The following is a 19,909-nucleotide window of genomic DNA, read 5'->3' as shown; positions in this document are numbered from 1 at the left end:
AGTTCTAACTCTTTCATCCTAAAGGGCAATTGCGTTCTGAGAGTATTTATGTTCTATTTGGATTTACTAACTGAAATTTTGGCCTTTCCTCTAGTTGTCTGTCCCTTTAATTAAAATTAATTTGTTACAAGACACAATGTATTAATTAGTATGATTAGCTCCCTCATCTCAAAGCTTACATTTTTAAGAACCTGAAAGTCAAGGTACTGCTTACATAGATTATTTGCAGATAGTTAATTCTTGAGTTATTGTCTTGGGATGGCCATTATCATATTATTAGCATGTCTTTTATATTTACTGATGCTTTAGGAAGATGCATCTCACCTTTTTGTCTCATTTTAGAACTTTCTTTGTCAGTAAATATTAAAACAGTTTCTGTTCTGTCAAAAATATTTTTGTATTATAGTTATACACTTTTAAAATATAAAATTTCAAATCCCAAAAGAATTGATTTCCTATACATGATAGGTTTAGGGAGGTGGTCGTAGTCAGCTTTCATTTTCATGAGGTTGTCATCATAACCAATAATCAATGAGTTTCAACCTGTACCTCATTGGGAATTTGAAGCTGAGGAGAAAAGCAGACCACTAGGGGCCACTCTGATCTTAAAGCATAAACCAACTAATGGCAGTCCAGCAATGACAATGGAAGTGATATAATAGGTAACTTTGTTGTGGTAAAATGAAGATAATTTGTGTGGATTTAGTATCCTAAATCTGGGACATCAAGTTTCAGGCTGGATAAGGATTTTTGTTCGAAATGATTTTTTTTTCAGACCCTATGCAAATACTTCATATTAGTTGACAATACTAAATTCCCCCAATCAGCAAATTTGTAAATACTGCTAACTTTCATAAAAGAGAAAAGTATATTTTGAGGATTCCAGGATGAGTCATCAATTTAGCATTAGTATCAGCTTTTACTACCACACTGGGAGAGCTATTTAACTGTTCTATTCTGGCTTGATTACCTATAAAAAGATAATGGGCTTGTCCGCCTCTCAGGAATGTTATAAGGGTTGGTTAAAGTGTAGTGCCCTGATGACAGTAACCGTTAAATATTATATGTAAAAAAATGTAATGATAGTAAAATCAGTATAATGCTTGAATGAAAGAGCTGTTTGCAATCAAACTACAAATTAAAACATCAGTCATGTGTGGTAAGATACTCTCTATAGAGTATCAATAGAGTACTTCTATATAAGGAAGCAGCTAATCAGCTGTTGGCTGCTGGGGCTTAACATTCTGAGAGGCCTTGGAGCATCCACCTCAGGTTTGACTGCTGCTCTGGTTCAGGGCTGGTCAAGGGTTGCCCCATGCTGGGAGAAGTCTCACTTCAATGATTGTGGACATTTCAGGTGACTGATTAGGTGCCCAAAGGCATCTCTCCTGGGGGCAGCAGAGAAGCCCAGGGTAGACAGTGCTGGCTACCTGGAGCAGCTGAGGTGTTGTCAGATGTGAAAAGCTGGTTACCATAGCAATGGCTGGAGTAAAGAGGCGAGTCCAGCAGATGAGAACTGGGGAGAAATGTTTGATGCACACAGCTAGTGAGGAGCAGAGCTGGTGGTTAAGTCTTTCTGATTCTACTGCCCCCAACTGCTATATCATCATCTCCTGCACTTCGTTAAACAAATGCACGTTTTTCATAAGCATTGTATTTTTTCTTTGCACTGAAATTCTCCATTTACTTCTCATTGCTTTAGTAAAACTATTTACAGCAGTGCTTCTCAAAACGCAATATGCACGCAAACTACCCAGGGACCTTGTTAAATGTAGATTTTGACTCAGCGCATCTACATGGAGGTGTGGTCTTCTGGTCTGCAAGCTCCCAGGTGATGCAGATGCTGCTGGTCTGCAGACCACACTTTCAGTAGCAAGGTCACAGGGTGAAACTATAAACAAAAAGTCAGAACCAGGTTGTATATTTGAGTGAATTGAATACAACAGGTGTGGAGCTGCACTTTGAAGTTGCTTACCCAACAGAGTCTTTGTCAAACTTACCCTCTAAGTGTATTTTGAATGATGGGTTGAATAATGTTGTTATATAAAACATTTTCCTAGGGAAGTTTAGAATGTTTTTAATAATGCTAGCCATCTGGTCATTGCTTTCTGAGGGTACTATTTTTCTCATAGGGAAATAGTAATAACAGACAAATAATTTGAAAAATCAAGTGCATGCTCCTCACAGAACATAATTTTCTTGCTCTGCAAGTACATCCTCGTTACAAACTGTACTTCCTAACCAAAATAACAGTATTATTAGGGTACACTGAGACCATTGCAATTTTGTCCTTTCTTCCTAAAGGGACAAACATTATATTTCAAAGTCCTAACTCTTCATTTGCTAAGAAGTTTCATTCTGGGAACACTGTATTTACTACTGGCTGATTCAATATGATTAAATTTTCATTCATAGAATTTAAATTTCAAAATAAATAAATAAATTAAACAATCAGAGGTCCTATCATACATTTATGAAATTCTCTATAAACATGATTAACTTCTGTAAAAATGGTTTCTGGAGAAGCACTTTGAAAGGGAATAGGTAAAAATGTACCACTAGCATTTTAAGCTAACTTGAAATTTGAATTTGTAATACAACATAACAGATAAAGAACAGACTTGAAACATAGAGACTTAATCCCAAATTCCTGTGATAGTTCAAAAAATTTAGATACTTTCTCTTCTCTTGGGCTTATTAGTTATTCACTCAATGCTTGGCACAAATCTACTGGGCATCCACTGTGAGCACCAGGTATGTAATGAGGGACAAAACAGTTCCTGAGCTCATGGAAATTCAGGGGTTATGTGGGAAACAGATATAAAGCAAATAGCCACACATAGCATATATGATTATATAGGTAGCAAGTGCTGAGAAAGAGAATCCCTGTGAGAGTCCTAAGGATAGGACAGTGCTCATCACATTTGATGAATTAAAGAAGCCAAGTGCTGCTGGAGTACAGAGCCAATGAGGATGATGTTGGTAAATGCTTGTGTAACGCACGCACTGTAGAGACTGAGAACGGTATTGCTCTTACCTCATTAAGCCCATGCTACTCTCTCCTGCGGTCCACACCATTACTATCCTCATTTTATAGGTCAGAGCCATAGGAAGGGTAAGCAAGTTGTCCAGTTTTCATGTGTAGAGAGGGTTTGAACACGGGAAGTTTTCGTCACTGCCCACATTGCTTCTCTGCAGGGGGAAAGGGTGATGGCCAGGCAGATCACACAGGTTGGCAGCTTGATCTTTCCTCTCTCAAAATAATCGCATGCAGCTTCAAAATTTTAATCGCTGTGTGAAAGAACAGGAGGTTTACTGACTTAATTAAATAAAAATAACCGTGAAATAAAATAATAATAATCGTTTACTAGATTACAAGACAATTTATAGTCCTGGTAAGTAAACTCTAAAATGCATATTCCTGTTGTCATTTCCAAAGTCTTCTCCACCAGGGGTTACATGTGGAAGAAAATAACTATAAACTATTGTCACATCTCAGTGTGGGTGACTCCTGTCTCATTTTCTGACTATAATATTAACATATCTCTTCTATGATTCCTTGAGGATGTGTAACTGATATAACTCAATGAGACCCACCTCCTTTGTATTTTCTAAGTCAGGACAGCTATGCAGCACGACTTTAGAAGTCATGGCAGCATTCAAAGAAATGGAATTTTTATTAGCATAGCCAATGGACACGGGCACTGGGGCGGTAGGGGCTTGTCCTGGGTGGTGGGAATGGCTGGGAAGGGGTTGATCAGGGGAAAAAGAAGACATGTAATACTTTAAACAAACAAACAAACAAAGTTACTAGTACACATAAAAAGAAAAAGAAATGGAATTTTATGTGATTTTTGTTGTGATTCAGAGTAGTTTAATTTTGCTATGGATTTATTTTAAGCTTTACATGATAAATGACTATAATAAAAATATTTATTACAATTTTTATTTAATTTCCTACTTATAACACATACATTTCCTAATGTAGAAGCCAAACCCTTGGAAGTGTTGTTGCTGCCATTGTTGTTGTAGTTGCAAGTGAGAATGCTGTAGGAGGAAGGCAGCAGGCGCAGGGCCGTGTGTTATCGCATCCAGTAATCCAAGTCTCCAAGTAGTTTGAGTGTCTGATGAGAAACTCAGAAAAGAATAAAAAAGGGGTTGTTAATTTCCATGGGTCTTCAGCTTCAGGGCTTTCCCTTTTGTATCTAGGTGTTAACAGATGCCATGCTTCATAGAGGGCAGAAAGAGAAGAAAAAACATGGGTAAACCACAAGCAGGATAACTGTTTCTTTAAGAAGCTAAAAGTTGGCCATTCAAAATTTTTATTACCATGGGATCATAGAAGTCTTAGAACTATGTCACCAGACTTTCCTCTTCAAGGATGAAAAACAAGTCTGAGATTGCAAGTGAATTCCCCAAGGTCATATATCAAGCTGGCAGCAACAGAGTGAGAGTTTAGAGCCAGCATTCCTGACTCTGAGGCAGTCCTCTGCAGTGGAGTCAGATATATATGAGTGTGGAACATTGTGTATAAGAGTATCCTCAGAAAAAGGGCATAAAATAAGAAATACAATATCTAATTCTTAAGGAACGCATACACCAGAGAACACAAAAAATTCAAAACTTGGGGTATACATGATTTATGAAGCAAAGATAAATCTAAATTATTCAATATTGGCATAATGTATAAACAATATCCTAACATTGGTCTTAAAAGAATAAAACAACATGATACGGTCAAACCCATGGCCATTCTTTTTTACTTAACCAGTCTTTTTAAAGATTAGAATATACCTTACAAATAGATTTTACATTAAAAAATGGTAGGGTCATTTCATGAATTCATTATGCCCCTGTCCACTCTTGGCCATGTAGATCTCCCTTTCCTAAGAGAACCAAGAATGATTGTCTACTGTGAACCCTGTGTTAAGTCCACCCAGGGTACCACTAGAGATATGACATCCCAGGGAGCAGTCGTAGGAGAGGTCTGCCCAGGGCACAGGGGGTAAGTGTATCTGCTTTCTATTATTGCTATTCGCCTACAATTACAAACCATGCCAGTGATAAAGATCTTCCTACTGGGGCTGATTGCACTGCCACCCTCCACCATGGTACACATGTTCCAGGGAACTATGAAAAAAAAACAAATCCAAGGGTAGGGAAGAGGGAGAGAGGGGTAGGAAGTTTCATCTAGATAATAACTAACCTTCAGAGTGCCATCTAGAACAGTGAATAGTATTAATATGAGAAATAAGTAAGATTTTCTGTTATAAGTTAAATGTTAATTAAAAAGGACAAAATCATAACTAAATAGCTTTCCTTTATAAAATAGAAAATCAGGTTTAAAATATAATGGAAAATTATTTCTACAAAACAAACAAAAACTAGAAAAAATCTAGTAATAAATTTTGCCCCAAATGTATATGGTCTATATAAAGAAAAACTAAAACTGAATTACAAGAGAAGATTTGAATAAATGGTGGGAAATACATTGTTTTAGTTGAAAACATATTTCTTTCCTTTAGATGAGCTCATGAGTCTAATGCAATCCCAATAAAATCCATAGAATTCAAAATATTTCTTTTTAATTTGATCTTGGGCATCTTTGGAATTTTGTGCAAGAATAAACTTATCAGTGCTTCTTGAAGACATTTTGGAAATATGAATAATGCCCTTAAAATATTCATATATCTTAAATAAGCAATTTCACTTCTAAGGTTTTATACTACATAAGTAATTTGAGATGATCATAAAACTCCATTTGTAAAAATGTTTGTTATATTTTATAAAAAACAATTGGCAAAGACAATAAGATAATTAGTTTATGTACAGTTTGGTGTAAACATAAAGGGAAGTATATAATTATTAAAACCTCTATTTTGATACTAAATGATATGGAAAACTTAAATAAATGTAAAATTATAAAAAGGGTGTCCATTAAATACACACATATACAAAGTATATGTGTAGATGAAGAAAATTCATAAAAATGTTTCTAGTAGTTACCTCAGGGTTGTGAAATTGCAAAGTAGATTTGGGTTCAAATATCACTTTCCAGCTGTGAGATTCTAGGTTAAGTGGCACTTAATTTTCAGGGTCTTAACTTCCTCATATGTGAAATAAATAGCAACAAGGTTTCTGTGAGAGTTAAATTAGCTAATATATGCAAAGCATGTAGTTTAGCAAGTACTAAGTGCTCAATCAATGGTATTTATTATCAATAATTAATATTAAAGATTATATATTTTTACATTTTTATTTTATTGAGATATAATTCACATATAACATTTTATAAAGTTAAGGTCTAAAATGTATTGACTTGGTACATTTATATATTGCAATATGATTACCACTGTAGTGTTAGCTAACACATCCATCATGTCACATAATTAAAATTTAATTTTGTGTTTAGAACATTTAAGATCTAGTTTCTTAGCAACTTTGAAGTATATAACACAACATTGTTGAATATAACAAGACGGCTTTGCATTAGATTTCAAGAACTTACTCCTTGTCCAACAGCAAATTGTAAACTTTGACCAACATCTCCCCAATTCCACCACCCCTACAGACCCCTGGTAACCACCATTCTACTCTCTGATTCTATAAGTTTGGCTTATTTAGATTCCACATATAAGTGACATTACATAGTATTTGCCTTTTTCTGTCTGACTTACATTAGCATAATACCCTCAAGTTCCAACCACGTTGTTGCTCTTAGGCATTGCAGATTTATTAATTTCATAATCATAAAAATTATAAATATTATACATTCCAAAAAGTGGAACTCCAGAAAGTTGAGACAAACTGAAAGCCAAGCATAAGAAGAGTTGGGAAATGAGCAGAGAACACAAAATATACCCAATGAAGGAGTAGCCTTTAGTGGTCCAACGTAAAGGAAATCATAACATAACATTTATTGAGTTATTTCTCTGTACCTATTTATAATTAATTTAGTTCTTGATATCACCCTGTGAGGAAAGTGCTATTATTATCATCATTTTACAGATGAAGAAACTGGGTATAGAAGGTTTAAATAATTCATCATTGGTTGTAGAGCTATGAAGAGGCAGACCTGGGCTTTCAGCTGTCTATATCAGTGTAACCCTACGCTAGACTGCCTTCTCACATGATGAGCCCTATCCGATTTATGTAAGATAAGAGCAAATGAATTATTTAGGCGAAGCACAATAATTCTTTTTTTTTTTAATTTGCCTATTTTGATTTTATTATTATTATTTTAAAAAATCTTTATTGTTGAACGTATCATATATGTCCCCTTTTCACCTCCATTGACTCCTTCTAGCTCAACCCTGCCCCCACCCCAGGCCTTCACCACCCTATTGTCTGTGTCCGTGGGTTATGCATATATGCATACAAGTTCTTTGGCTGATCTCTTCCCACCCACCCTGCCCCACTTTCCCTCAGATTTGACAGTCTGTTCCATGCTTCTATGTCTCTGGATCTATTTTGTTCAACAGTTTATTTTATTCATTGGATTCCACATATGAGTGAGATCATGTGATACTTGTCTTTGAAGCACAACAATTCTTGATGCTGAGACAAGAAACACATTTCTCCTGAATGGCCTCAGGAAGATGACACTGTTTAATTTAATGATGAATATCCTCAACAATATTCTTACAGCAGATACAATGACTAAGTTTCATAGAACTGTTTATTATAATGTCCCTCTTGAGAATCTATGGCCTTGCATTAAAGCACAATTCATTAAAAGCTGTTATGTCTTAGAAGAGCCCATAAGTAGAGAGTGGACTAGATTGACGAAAGGACATTGGCACACTAAAAAATCTTTAAAATAATATTTTGTACAGTAAAATCTTTAAAATATCTTAGAGGAATCAAAGAATGACTGGGAGCTTTGCTACAAACTTGAAACTTAAACAGAACTTCCACAGGGGTAAAAAAAAAAATCTATAAAACACAGGAATAAGATCATTAGTTTCTACTATTCTTTAAAAATTTTGATCTGAAAAAAATCAAACTATAAAATGTTGACTGAAATAACTTATAAAAGGTTATACACAGTTGTGAAATTGGAAATGACCTTTTTGGTTTGCAATTAGAAAAAAGGTTATTCATTAATTTGGTGTAGCGTATTAAATAATTCAGTTGTCATGGATAGACTGAAGTCTCTGTCACAGATTGGACTCTCCAGAAGCAGACACAGATAATGTTTGGATGCATGATGTGAAAGCAACAGGGAGGAAGTAGGATTGTCCATATTGGGACAAAATGGCCTGACTTGTCTTTGTTTACCTGACATTTATACACATGCTCTGCTTAGTTATAGGATGCAGGCTGCCCTGCAATGGGAATGATCTGGGGAGAGCAGTTCTCATCAGCTGAGGCAGATCCTGAAACTGCCATCTTGGACTGTCTACTCACTGTATTTCCCACAATTGGGCATCAAGTCTTTCATTTATTTATTTATTTATTTATTTATTATTATTTATGTTTTATTTTTATTGATTTCAGAGAGAGGAAAGGAGAGGGAGAGAGAGATAGAAACATCAATGATGAGAGAATAATTGATCGGCTGCCTTCTGCATTTCCCACACTGGGGATTGAGCCAGCAACCTGAGCATGTGCCCTGACCCGGAATTGAATCATGACCTCCTGGTTCATAGGTCCATGCTCAACCACTGATCCACACCAGCCAGGCTCAAGTCTTCCTTTAAAAGGGGAACTGGATACTGTATCACTGTCACTATAAAAATATGATAAAGAATTCTAAAGAATATTTATGAGCAATAGCAGAACATTTCATTTTTGTGTAAATTTTGTATCTGAGGTAGGAAGTGACCTTGAGAAACTTGAGCCTTATTATGTCTGCTTTATAAATAGAACCAATAATAACCTACTACTTTAGCCTCTTGACAGATATATTGGGAGTGGGTGTCTCTCCAAACTGAATGAAGAGCCCTGCTTGTTGTAGGTACCTAATAGTATGTGGTCAATTTCTAGTGGGTTTAGTGATGTTTTAGTCTTTTTGGCTGCCATAACAAAATACCAAAGGCTGAGTGGCTTAAGCAACAGAAACTTATTTCTTTTTATTAAACTTATCTTTATTGTTGAAAGCATTATAGATGTCCCTCTCTTCTCACCACTTCGCATTGACCTTATAGTGTGGAGGCTGGGAAGTACAAGACCAAGGTTCATTCTTAGGCCTCTTCTCTTGGCTTGTAGGTAGCCAACTTATGTTGCTCAGATGACCTTTCCTCAAAGCATGTGCATGGAGAAAGAGAGAGAGAGAGAGAGAAGAGAGAGAGAGAGAGAGAGAGAGAGAGAGAGAGAGAGAGAGAGAGATATCTTTTTCTATTCTTATAAAGCCGCTGATCCTATTGGGGACCCTACCATTATGACCACATTTAACCTTAAATACCTCCTAAAGTTGGTAAGTATTGGAAAAATAGTGCTTAGAACAGGAGTAAGCAAACTATAGCCCATGAACCAAATCCAGCCAGTGGACCACTTTTGTATGGCCTATGGGTTAAGAATGGTTTTTATATTTCTAAATGGTTATATATTGAAAAGAGAGTAGTATGTGCCAGATAGTGTATGTGGCTCACAAAACCTAAAATATTTACTCCCTGGCCCTTTACATAAAATGTTTGCCAATCTCTGGCCTAGTATTAGATACATATCCTGGACCCAGTTTCTGCAGCTCAAAAAATGAGAATTAGAAATTATTTTTATTGCATTCCTTAGAAAGAAGGGATTAGTTTGCTCATCAGTTGTTGCAGGTGATATTTCTTAAATGGACATCAGAGTGGGAGAATCAACTCAGATGAAGCCTTTTGAGTTGGATTCCGAGTCATTTTGGACTTTTTGCTTTTTCTGCTTTGGGAATGACAGCACATGTGTCTAATCAACAATGGGTAATAACATGCAGCCATTTGGAAGTAGTGATGGAGATGCCTTGGAAGGGCTGGCAGGGAGCGTGCCCAAACCAAGTTGGGTTGCTAGGAGATTGGGAATATGAGTGTCAGGATGCTGAGGAATTATACAAGTTTAGTTGATACTAGAATAGGTAGTCTAGGTGGTAGGGTAGTTGAGTGATCACAGTGAAAGAGGCATGTCATGAGAAACATTTTGTTGTACTCTGGCTGATAACTTTAGAAACCCAGATATATCTGAATGCTCTGGGATGGTTCACTTTGGTAAAATTTTCTTTGTTTCTTGGGGGCAGTCAGAAGTTACTGGAAAATTGCAGGCCATTAACATTCAAAGGGCCCTACTTTATCATCTCCAAATGGGCAGTGCTATTACCAGGTAGAATGTCCGGTCTCTAACATCTTGCTGTCCTAGGAACAAGGAGTAAATGCTTTAAGGCTAATTGGGAGTCTCCAATGAAGAAAAGGAATACAAATCCAGATGATGGGATAAAATTTATGATTGATGTTATAATTGTAGACTAGGGCATGGAATCAAGGATACATTCATCTACAAGATCAAGGCACCCTTAATAAGGTATTACAAAGGCATAATTTCAGATCTAGTATGTTTTAAACAACTTTCTTTTAAAAATTTCAGTTATGATTCCTATTTCTCTTTAGGTGATTTTATTAAAGCAACCAAGAATTTGAAGCCATTACTACCACTTAGCTAACAAGATCTTCAGTCCTGAAAAAACGTTATTTGCGTCATGGTTGAATGCCACTGATAGCTTTGAGTTTCATTGAACTTTAACTTGTTTAAGCAGAAAGAATCCTGCTGAAAGCCCTGTTGCTTGACAACCCCATAAGTGCATGCTGGGTGTTGACTGTTGCTTTAGAGAGAACTCCTTAGCTGATTATTTGGTTCAGCAACCCTTGTTATCATTTTTTTCTCTTCTCATGCCTTATTACCCATTTAAAATGCTTTCATTAGAACAGAGAATTTTGTACATTTTGTTCTTGGAATTTTACTCAGAGTTATTATTAATTTCTCTTAGAGAAGATTTCACATAAAGGAAAATAAAAATGAGCATGATGAGTTTCATTTATAAACTAGTATTTTCTACCAGTTGGATTTCAAGGGCACTCATACAAAATTTACACATGTATACATTAGCTATGTGAAGATAAGGTGTCATAAGAGAAGCCAGCATAAGCTTTCAAAATAGGGGAACATTTTACTGAATATTAATGATCATCTGGCTACCTGAGAGTGGTGTAGAGAAGGTCAACTTCTTTAAAAAACACAGTGTATAAAGGTGCATGAAGCTGTCAAGATGTTTTACCTTTAAGGATGGCAGACAGTACACAAGGTTAAGGCAAAAGACAATATAATATATTATGTCTTAAATGTTTTGCCAGACAGATAAACTTCTTCCTACTTATTGAACAAAACGGGACTGAAAAGAAAGCATTTAATAACTGGGCTATGGTCAACCATGGAGGGAAAGATGATTCAGTGCTTACAATTGATGCTGTCATTCACCCTCTGTTGTCTTCTTAGAATGAAAAACTGGAAATGTCAGGTTATGAGTTCTAAAACAAACAAAATCACAGGTGATTATGGGGTTATCATTAGCAGATATGTCTGGTTAAGTATTTTGTTTCTTAAAATAATTAAAGTAAAATTTAAAAATATTATATCTGCATAGGCTCAGATAAATTTTTGGTTAATTTTTTAATTTTTGTGGAAGAAACTCAATTGTCCATAATAATGGAGTTAGGAAAAACATGGGAAACAAATACGAAGACAGGAGATTATTACTCCTGATAGACCCCATTGATCCAGTATCTTCCAGCACTAACCCATGACCCTCAGCTGCTGACTACTGTGTTTCATTTATATTTTACCTTTTTGTTCATTCCCCATTAAAGATAGTGATAGGTAATAAAATAGCTAGAAAGTAGACAGAGGGCCTATATGATTAATCAACTAGCTCGGGAAATAGCCCTCAAAAATTGAGAATTCGTTATGAAGTGAAATACTGCATTAAAATACTGAATTCATTTTATAAATCATAACCTAGGTTTAGACCCTAACCCAGTCTTTATTTTGCAGAGCAAGTTTGTAGTTGGACAATACAAATGCTTAGTCTACCCAAGGAGATGCTGTTTTTCCATATAATATATTTCATGAAAGTACAAACTAATTTTAAATTGCAAAGGGAAACAGCTAGTGCCATTTTCAATATTTTTTTTTAGGTATTTTTTACGTATAATGTATTCTCTAATGAATTTTCAGTGGACATGCAGAAGAGGACCTGCAAGACCATGCATGTGTTTTGTATGTGTATTCATGCATTTAACAATAAAGAAGAAAGCAATGATGATTATGTACTAATTTTTATGAGATTAAAATATACAGACAGCGGTATGGTGATTGCCAAAGGGAAGGGGAGTGGGGGTATAGGGGGCATAAGTGGTTATGGAAGAATATTTGACTTTGAGTGGTAAACACACAATACAATATACAGATGATGTATTGTAGAATTGTATGCTTTTATTAACTCTGTATAATTTTTTTAACCAATGTCACCCAATAAATTCAATTAAAAATAAATATATAGCTTAATTATAAAATGATCAAATAAAGTATCTTGGGAATACCAGATAATAAATGTTAATTGACAAAAGGATTATTATTAATTATTAATTATTAATGTTACTTCAGAGTTAATCCTAGACTCTTCAGTATGGCATTAAAGGTTCTACAATATCCCATCCTCATCTTCCAGACCACGAGTAGATGTCTGCTGCTACCATATGAGTTTTATCAACTTTAGTTGAGATTTTGCTGGAAGTGACTTTCTGGGTTTGGCACCAACTTAATGACTGTGTGTTGGGTGCAAAGAGCTGCCTTGGAGGAACTCCTATGTTTGTAGCTGCTCCTACCTATTTTGGTAGCATGGCAATTAAGAGTTTATTTTTCATTCTGTACTTTATTTGGGGTTATTCCTATTTCTATCTTTTCAAGTTTACTAGTCTTTCCTTCTGTCATATCTACTCTATTATCAGTCCCTTCCAGTGTAATTTTCATTTTAGACATTTTTTTTAATCCCTAGAAGTTTCATTTGGCTGTGTTTTATATCTTTTATTTCCCTCCTCATAATATACATGTTTCTCCCCACCTTCTTGAACACAGACAGGGAGTATATTCATAGTGTTTTAAGGTCTTTATCTGAAAATTCCATCATCTGTGTCATTGCTGACTATTTCCTTGGTTGATTGAGGAGGGGGGGTGTTCTGGTTATTGGTCATATTGCTTCTTTGCTTGCCTCATAATTCTTTACTGGATGACAAACGTGCATTTGGTTTAGAATGCTAGGTATTTTCTTTATATTCTTTTAATCAGTGTTGGACTTCTTTTTTTGGGCATGCTGTTATTTGGAATCAGTTTGTTCCTTTTGTGGCTTGTTTTTATGTTTGTTAGAATGGGTCCAGAGCAGCTTTTAGCCTAAAATTATTTTTGCCCCCCTGCTAAGATGATACCGTCCTGAGAATTCTCCCTGATGCCCATGTATTATGAGTTTTTTCCAATTTGGCTGGTGGGCACACAAGTTCTAGGCCTGTGTGAATTTTGGCTGACTACTTTCCACTGGTTCTTTTCCTACCCTTAGAAACTTTCCTTTTATTTATATCTATGCCAGTACTTGTCAGGAGATTTAGGGGGATTCCCTGCAGATCCCTGAGAGTTTCTCTCTGTGCAGCTCCATATTCTCTATAATTGTGCCTTGAACTCCAACTGCCTTAGTCTCCGTGGACTCTGATCTCTCGCTCCTCAACTCAGCAAGGTTGCAGAGCTTTATTTGGGTTCTCCCTCCCGATAAGGCCTGGACACTCAGGCAGTAAGCTGGGCAATGCTAAGGCTAATCTCATTAATTTCTTCACTCTCATAAATCACTGCTCTTCTCTACCCATTGTCCAATATCTGAAAACTGTTGTTTTATGTATTTGGTTTGTTTCTTCAGTTGTTTATGTTAGAAGGGTAAATCAAATTATTTTTACATCATCATGCCTGAAAGCAGAAGTCTGCCATTCCTTCTAAATTTATTAGTTGGAATAATTCTATAAGAACAACTTTCTTTCATCAGCTTCTTGGTTATCCTTATTACAGTTTATATAGACATGGTTTATTCTTTTCCTTTTTTCAAGATGACATTTTTGTTTCCTAACATCTTCCAAAGAATACCAATAGATTTTTAAAAAGTATTATGAACGCATACTATTTTTGTTGTGTTTTAATATATTGCAGATATTATTCTCATGGATGCTCAGATTATATCTTTGGCTAGTGATAGGCTTTTCAATTTAATTCTTGTGTTATTTTGACAGAACTTTAGTAGTCTTTGAATACTACCTTACTTTTATGTCATGACAAGACCCAGATAGATGCTAGGAGATTACTGGATTCTTGAAATCATATTTTTATAAATTTTATCCAGTCTAGGACTGCTCGTATGAGGGCAATTTGGAGATTGACAAAACTGCATTATTATAGATAATTATTCTATATGTTCAGAAAGTAGCAGTAGAGACTATCTATCAGTTATAGAAATTGGCTGGAACATTACACAAAGGCTGGTGGGCACACAATTTCTAGGCCTGTGTGAATCAGAGGCATCATTAGGCAATGATATTGTACAAATTTGACTGAATAATTCAATTATGGATCATTTTTTGAACAAAATAAATCAGAAATACAGCATTCAGGATAAAACTGAAATGGAGAGTCAATTAAAGGTTTGGAGGGGCTGGCCAGAGTAGCAGAAACCTACTTTGAAAAAATGAAATTAAAAGCAAAGACCTCTGGTATAAACAGTATGTTTAAAATTGTGGGTAGAAGGCAGAGCTTGAGGGTCCCCAGGCCCTGGAGCTCTTAACAAGAGACAGCCATTAACTGTACTTGGGAAACCTCATTATATCATGACACTGTAACAAATGGATTTGGTTGAATGAGGCTGATGATGAGTACAAGAATTTGCATTAATCTGACCCATGTTTTCTCATTATAGATCCACAGTTAACACAGAGACAGAACACACTTCTTTGATAATCATGGTGTTTCCTTCTCACAAAGGTGCTAGAATTTTGTCACTCTAATTTCTCATTTTACACTGTGAAGTCCAGTCCTCTTATGATAGTATGGTCTTTCTTTAGACAAAATACCACATAATTATTAAGCTTAAACTTAGCTAGAATCACAATTTTGTTACATTTCCCTGAATTTACCTTTATGTCACTGTGAGGAAGTTTTGGGATGCTCTTAAAAACTCTCAATCTGAGAACAAGAGCCTCTTGGATGGTGTCATTGGTATGGATAGCATCTCATCATTCCAGTTTGATTCCTTCTAATTGCACTCCATGAGAGTAACTTAAACTTCAGATAGGAGATTAACACTTCTGTTTTATATACCTCCAATATAAGTGTTTATGGTGTTTCTTAAAATCAGCTCAACAAATATTTATACAGTGTATAGTGTTTTCAAAGCACTTACATCTGATCTAAGCCTAAATAAGATCCACTTATTAAACACTGACTACATTTAGTTGATTTTTTTATAACACTTAGCTTTGTTCACAGTTTCCTGATTTTGTTTTGATATTCATGTATCAACTTCGTCACATAGGTATGCTATGGTGCAATTCCATTCTGTGTATTTTTTTCTGACATTAAAAAATTAACTGGAAAAATAATGTTAAGGTAGCTAAGAAGGCATTTTATGTGATCATTTTATATTTTTTTGTTGTTATCATATTCTTAAACCCTAAAGCATTAAGAGATTGGTTATGAAGTAAGGACATTCAATAAATGAATTTCAAATTCTGAGTCCAAAGGTTGGCTACCCTCATTCTTAGCCCCCTTGTATAATTTTACATTGTTACATTTGCCTTATTCATGGCATTTTCTCCCATTCTACTATACTTTCCTTTGATGTTAGGAATCTTATTTTAATTAAGCAATGTATATGCACATTGAATAGCTTACTCAGTGCTAGGTACTCTGGTAAGCATTTATAAAGATTATTTTATTTAATCCTTACAGAAACCTTATACACTTACTTGTGACACTTACTTGACATATGTGAACATTTAGGATTTAGACATGATCATAACTTACACAAGGACACATACTTGGTATCCAAACTTGGGCTCTCTGATATCAAAGTCCAAAATGCTATCCACTATGATAAATTGATGGGGATATTAATAAGAATAAGAACACTTGTATTTAATCCCTGAAAGGTTAAATGTATAGATAGAATATAGATGGAGACAGAGTGAGAGAATGAGAACAAGAGAGCAAGATGCAAACACACACACATCATTATACTTTTAAATTAGTCCTGGAAATTGATTGTGTTTGTAACATTTATTTTGGAAATTGCATATATCTCTGATTTAGGAATTGCTCATTTTTATTTAAAAGTTTTATTAAAAGTTTTTTGTAATGGTTAAGAAAGGTATGATTTGTATAGATACTGGAATCCTTCACACTCACAGGCAATATTTAGAAAAATAAATAAAGGGTGTCCCAAAAAGGTACCCACACACTTTGACTAATTATAAAGGTAGTTTTTATTAAATACATTTCATTTTCAAAATTGAGCTATCAGCTATTAAAATGTGTATACATTTTTTGGGATACCTGTATGTCAGTAAATATGTTTAAAAATTGAAATGTTATTTCTTTTAAATCTTAGATAATCTGGAAAATTATTATATAACCATAACTTTTAAACAGTCAATCTGCCATCTATTGACACAAGTATACTTTTCTCAAACAAACAACAACAACAACAAAACAGGTCAAGAAAGCTATACAGCAAATTATTAACAGTGGTTGGTTATTACTAAGTGGTGGGGCTAGGGATGTTTTATATTTTTAAGTTTTTATTTATTTATTTTTTCAAGTAAGTATAATCTATGTGTATTGGGATAATTAAGAAGAAAAAAGTAGAAGTTATTTTTTAATTTAAAGAGCCATTAGCATTAAACATGATCCTTCCCTGTGATGGAGAAATTTAGGGCTAGCCTTGTAGTTTATGATTGAGGTTGGGACCAATTAGTGAGTGAGGTACTTGCTCGGGGCACAAAACTTAAAGGCAGGACAGAAAACTCAGTAATGAAGTTGATAATATTTTTAAAATCAAAGTTAATGCAAAACATTAATAATAAACAAGTATCAAAATTTCAAATAAAGACAGGATTGGATAGGGCTGGGATTAGGGAAAGGTGAGTGAAGTAAATCATGCAACTGTAGTGTTGGATCCTGTGTTTATGACTCATATATATATTAGAGCTTTCAGTAAATTTTATTTCTGTAGGGCAAGAAAAATATCCACACAATTAAATCTCCAGAAATAATTCTTTGGCTTGGCAATGTTTACTACTGTACCAAAAATGATATTCACTGAGTTTTCTATAGTTTTGCCCTTAGATGACTGAAGGTGTTTCACAAAGAGATTGTGGAATAACAGATTTGGCTAGTCATTTCTTAGCATATATGAAGTACTTTTTCCTCAAATGTTTTATTCAATGAGCAACTCATTGTAGAATAGCCTTGCACAAAATAATTTCTTGTGAAAGAAAAGAACAAGAGTCATTAAAAAATTGAAAAGCATTTTGAAAGGAACATGTAACTGAGCAGTATATGTTGAAGTGGTCTTTAGGAAGTTTATATTTTGTCTGTCTCTTTGGTGCTTTTAAACAGAGAGGATGGAATAAACCCTGATCTCTATGTTTGTTAGGTAAACATTTATAATAGTTTTTGACTAGAAGAGCCTTCTAATCTTTAAAGAAAAATCAATATGGTACTCTTTTGGAGGCTTTCTGATGCAAAGAAAGAAACTTGAATGATCAGTGTTTTAATTTAGAAGAAAGATGGGTAGAGAAAAAAATATTGTGGCAGAATATGAGAATTCATGTTTCAGGGATAGTCTTTAAATCTATTTTGGGGATCAGAACTGTATGAAAAATTTTCCCAGTCATATCAGCATGGAGGTGTCTATATTCATGAACAGGTATAGGCTATTAGGGGAGAGTTGTTTCTGCTCTCTTTCCCTTTCTCCTTCCTTCCTTCCTTTCTTCCTTCCTTCCTTCCTTCCTTCCTTCCTTCCTTCCTTCCTTCCTTCCTTCCTTCCTTCTTTCCTTCCTTCCTTCCTTCCTTCCTTCCTTCCTTCCTTCTTCCTTCCTTCCTTCCTTTCTTTCTTCCTTTCTTTCCTCTTTCTACCTTTTTTCTCTTTCTTCTTCTTTTTCTTTGCTTTAAAAAAAGTTTTCCAAATTTTTTCCCTCCCCACTCCTCAGCAGACAATTTGCAAAGTACCCCTGTAATTTATTCAGAGTTTATTGTTTTCTGAGCAGAACTCCAAAAATGGTATCTTTCATGGGTCATGTTTACATGATATGGGAATAGCTAAAATGTGAAAAATAGCAACTACTGATATGCCAATAACAAATCATTCTTAGATAAAAAGCAGCTTAAATCCCTTTCCTGTTATACAATGAAAATCTGAATTTATTTTTTTTATTTTTATTGAATTTATTGGGGTGACATTGGTTAGTAAAATTACATGGGTTTCAGGGGTACAATTCTATAAAACATCATCTGTATACTGTATTGTGTGTTCACCACCCCCAAAAAATCTGGATTTATTTCAAAGATATTTTTCACAACTCACTATTCCCATGATAATCTAATTGGCAATGCCAGCCTGCCAGTTTAGTAATTGAAAGGTTGTTTCCATTAATTAGTTTTACAACCGGGTGGCTTGACTCTCCTACTGCCATATGACAACTAGCAGAGATGAATATGTTGTGCTTAACAAAATAAATAACTCTGCTGAATTTGAAAAATGGACTCAATTTGTCTTCTCTCTTTTCAGTAGCAGATTCAAGATGACAACTAAATGAGTGATCAATTCATTTAAGAGGAAAATGTATATCAATATTGCCAACTACTGCCATTGAACAACCATACGTAATTTGATATGCTGACATACTCCTCAAGGCAAATGATGTGATAGCCACTTAAATCATGGTAATCTTGATCTATAGTGAGGAACTTTGAGCCCTTGATCATTCATTTATCTAGAGGGATTTATAAATTATTACTTGGGGACAGCTTAGACCTTGCCCTTGGGCACTTTCTCACCTACTTCCTATTCAGGATCTCTTCCTTGGCAGGGTCCTCAACTGTCCTCAGGCCAGATGACTGTTAAAGCCACAGGCTTTAGGTCCTGTCAGCCATTCTGAACACAAACTTTCTCCTGCTCAACTTACACTTACCTGTACACACTTACTGAAAGCCTACGTTGTGCCAGTATCTGTGCTGCAGATTAGCACTATGTAAGTGAACAAATGACTGTCAAAGTTTCATTTGAGAGAAATGAAATTTATGGACAGACATAAAGTCTATATATTCTTCAACAACTGTGGTTCCAAGCCTCATTTTGAGCCATAAACCCCTCTGAGAATTTGATAAATCTACAGGGGCATTGTTCCCTGAAAAATTCAGATTATGAACAAACTTAAAATTTTGCATTCATTTTTTGAAAATTGAAATATTTTTGGTGACATTGGTTAATAATAACATTACATGTTTCAAATGTAGATCTTTAAAATATGACATCTACTCCATTATGTCCTTATACCTCAAAGTCCAGTCTCCTTCTGTCACCATATATTTTGATCCCCTTTGCCCTCTTCATCCTTTCCTTCTCCTCCTTCTCCTCTGATAATCATTCTGTTGTCTATATGAGTTTGTATTTTTGTTTGTTTTGTTTTTTATATTCCACACTAGAGGCCCGGTGCACGAAATTCGTGCATGGAGGGGGGTTGCCCCTCAGCCCAGCCTGTACCCTCGCCAATATGAGACCCCTCAAGGGATGTCCGACAGTCGGACATCCCTCTCACAATCCAGGACTGCTGGCTCCCAACTGCTTGCCTGCCTG

The 19,909-nt window shown here is 35.2% G+C and overlaps 1 long non-coding RNA gene across 2 annotated transcripts; it reads right to left on the bottom strand.

Moving 5' to 3' along the window:
• Positions 1–3,137: 3,137 nt before the first annotated feature.
• On the bottom strand, positions 3,138–5,117 carry LOC129149026 (uncharacterized). 2 transcript variants are annotated; one of them, XR_008556008.1, is made up of 3 exons: positions 5,044–5,117; positions 3,975–4,124; positions 3,138–3,291 (listed from the first exon to the last, which is right to left on the bottom strand). It is a non-coding gene; the product is annotated as an uncharacterized LOC129149026 (long non-coding RNA). The 2 variants fall into 2 exon arrangements; XR_008556009.1 differs by having other exon boundaries at positions 5,054–5,106.
• Positions 5,118–19,909: the final 14,792 nt, after the last annotated feature.

The sequence above is a fragment of the Eptesicus fuscus genome, chromosome 5, assembly GCF_027574615.1.
Source record: "Eptesicus fuscus isolate TK198812 chromosome 5, DD_ASM_mEF_20220401, whole genome shotgun sequence".
NCBI classification, from domain to species: domain Eukaryota; kingdom Metazoa; phylum Chordata; class Mammalia; order Chiroptera; family Vespertilionidae; genus Eptesicus; species Eptesicus fuscus.
This window is presented reverse-complemented; position numbering and strand designations above follow the sequence as displayed.